General features: G+C 30.0%; 1 protein-coding gene across 3 annotated transcripts in view; it reads right to left on the reverse strand.

Moving 5' to 3' along the window:
• The window catches only part of LOC117177525 (ubiquitin carboxyl-terminal hydrolase 47), a 61,418-nt gene that overhangs the window by 54,976 nt on the left and 3,347 nt on the right, over positions 1-3,095 (reverse strand). The gene's annotated exons all lie outside the window — the stretch shown is intronic.

A 3,095-nucleotide genomic window follows, 5' to 3' on the forward strand; every position in this document is an offset into this window, starting at 1 on the left:
ATTGCATGAAATCGGCTTCGAATTGGTTCCTCAGCCACCGTATTCACCAGACCTGACCCCCAGCGACTATTACTTGTTCCTTAACCTGAAGAGATGGCTCACCGGTAAGCGTTTCTACTCAAATGAAGAGCTCATAGCTGAAACTGAGGCGTATTTTGGAGACCTTCCGATCGAGTACTTTTCGGACGGGATCAAAAAGTTAGAAAATCGTTGGACTCGCTGTATCGACCTAAAAGGAGAGTATGTTGAAAAATAAAACCGACTTTGGCCAAAAAAACGTCTCCGTGTTTCATTTTTCAGGGACTTATCAGACTTCCTAGTAAGTTACTTACAATTTGCGTGATTAGCTAGTACTTAATTTTTAAATATAATGGATACAATGTAATTGAGATATAATTAGCTCAATAAACATTTTGAAATCTTTAGTTCAACTTTTTTCCAAAATTAGAAAGGTGATCCTAAAAATTTGGAAAAGTAATAAAATCAAGTGTAAATCCTACCCTTTAAATGTACGATTAAATATTATGTAATTTCTAGGTATTTATACCAAATAATTACTCGTGCAACATTAATTTTTGAGAGTTAAAAGTCCGAAATTCTTCATTAATCTTCGTTCTTTATTATGTGCAACTTCAGATTCAATTAGATATACAATAGAATATAAAGGAATCTGCCGTAGCAACTTAGAAAAATCTCGGACTTTTGGCTCCCAAAAATTAATATTGCAGGAGTTAATATTTTGTATGAATAATCAGCAATTACCTCATATTTAATCGTGATCTTGATTTAGATTCAAAGAGTAAGACTTAATCTCGATTTTATGATTTTTCCAAATTTTTAGGAACACTTCTAGATTTGACAGAGTTAAACTCAAGATTTCAAAAGGCTCATTAACCTGAAAAAACGTTGAAATTTTAAAATAAATATGTTTTGACTCTTTCAGTAATATAATTTCAACGTATACTGATTCGACGTAAAATTTTCTAATTTATAAAATGATTCGACTTACAAAGTATTAGATTCAGTTTCTAAAGAGATATTCGCCTTTGAAGTTTAGTGCATATGAATTTTGAAAAGGTCAATGGAAATTTGCCCAAACTTTCAATCTTTAGTTAAGTTCCCTTAGTTACATTTTTGTTCAAGATGAAAACAAAATTTCTAATGATATGACTTTCAAAATATTAAAAACTGCAATATTTGGAAAAATGAATTCCTTCAGCCCGGCGCCATGAGCTAGGTTGGTATCCGGTAGGTTGTTCTGATTGCTTACATTGCAATAGGTGGGATCTGCCGGACAGCCGAACCGTGTACGGCATGCGACTTAGTAAATTTCTTATTTTCTTTAATCCTTGAGACGTGCACAATACATAACTTAAACTTAACGAATCTCATTTGGAAGGAGTATATAAGTATAACTTATTTTAATAATAACTTTATTATTCTATTATTATGAAGAGCATGTGACACAGTCAAATACCTGTATTACCCACCTCACTTTTTCAGTTTACTGAATTGTTATCGAACTTGAGAACTTTTTTGTTCAGAAAATATCGAGCTGAAACTTTGCAAAAGGGATCAGAAGACCATAAACTACAGTTGTGTACTTCATTTGAGTAGAAATTTCGCTAAAACTTATTTTCAAAAAAATTAAAACTGGGATCATTTTTTGATATATTTTCTTCGTGCCTTAAAATTGTTTGAACCTAAGAATTTTCTTTATACGCAAAATATCGGCTTCAAACTTCGAGAAATGCAAGAGCCGACCGTAAATTACTTTTATGTACGTTCTTTTACATATCGCAGATATTCTAAACATAAGAAAAGTTCTTAGGTTCAAAAAATTTCAAGGTTATGACAAAAAATGGATCCCGTTAATTCCTTTAAAAATAATTTTTATCGATATTCCTACTCAAATGAAGTACATAAACGTACATTATGGTCTTCTGATACATTAATTGTCTCATACATTAATTAATCTGATACATGAATTGTTTTTGATAAGTTTAACTTATGTAAAACTTATGTTTTAATAAAATTACCACGAATGTTAATTATTATAGAGAATCTTTTTAGGAACAAAATAGGCCGCGTCAATGATAAAGATTAAATCGAAAATTATAGTTGTTATCTACAACGAATAAAAAATCACAAACATCAAATAAGCCTTTTTATATGTACAATCAACAATTAACAAAAATCAATATTTGATGCTAAATTGATTTTCGAATCTTTAGCCTTTGTAACTCATTGTAGGATACTTTGAAGCCACAATTAATTGTTGAAGACGATTCGAAAAATAATGCTCCTTTTAAATCACTTTTAATAGCATTTAAACCTAAAAAATAAAATTTGGTGTTGTTTTCAAAATAACTCATGAAAGATTCTTCGGATAATAAATGTATATATAAGTCGTATTTTAATATAATTTTTATTTATTCAGGGAAAAGGAATATTTAGAGTATTTTTGAAAAAAGTGCTTCAAATTAAAGTTTATTCAAAAAAGATAATTATAGCATTTAACAAGTTTATTGTCACAATTTCTTATGTTATGAAAATTTTCAAAAAAAAAAAAAATGTTGACACTATAAAAATCAGAACGAGAAAAAAATCACAAGGCAGTTCTAAAAGACATGGAATCATAAAAATGTTACGATCAAATTAAAACATCAAATAACTTATTTTTCATGAGCAATGATACATTAAAGTATGTGAAAAAGGAACACTTATATTCTGCTTCCTAATTAAACGGCCCTGCTGTCCGGCAGATCCCGCCAATCACAAATTAAAATATCTGGCGGCAAAATTAAGATCAAGGAAAAATAAAAACGGAACACCTCTGCTTATCCTATATACGTTTTGTTGTTTACATTCGTCGAATAGGGAGTAGAGATCAGAAGAAAGCAAGTAAGTGGGGTTTTTATTGGCACCCTAACACGTATACAATACTTTAGAAACATTTCTTGTGTCTACAATTTTAAAATGATAATAAATTTAGATTTACATGCAGGGCGATGCGCAACATTTACCCGGAATTAAATAAGATGAGGGAGCTAGATGAGATCTTAGTTTCTTTAAAAACAAGATTTATATTTTTG

Source organism: Belonocnema kinseyi, chromosome 7, assembly GCF_010883055.1.
Source record: "Belonocnema kinseyi isolate 2016_QV_RU_SX_M_011 chromosome 7, B_treatae_v1, whole genome shotgun sequence".
Lineage (NCBI taxonomy): Eukaryota > Metazoa > Arthropoda > Insecta > Hymenoptera > Cynipidae > Belonocnema > Belonocnema kinseyi.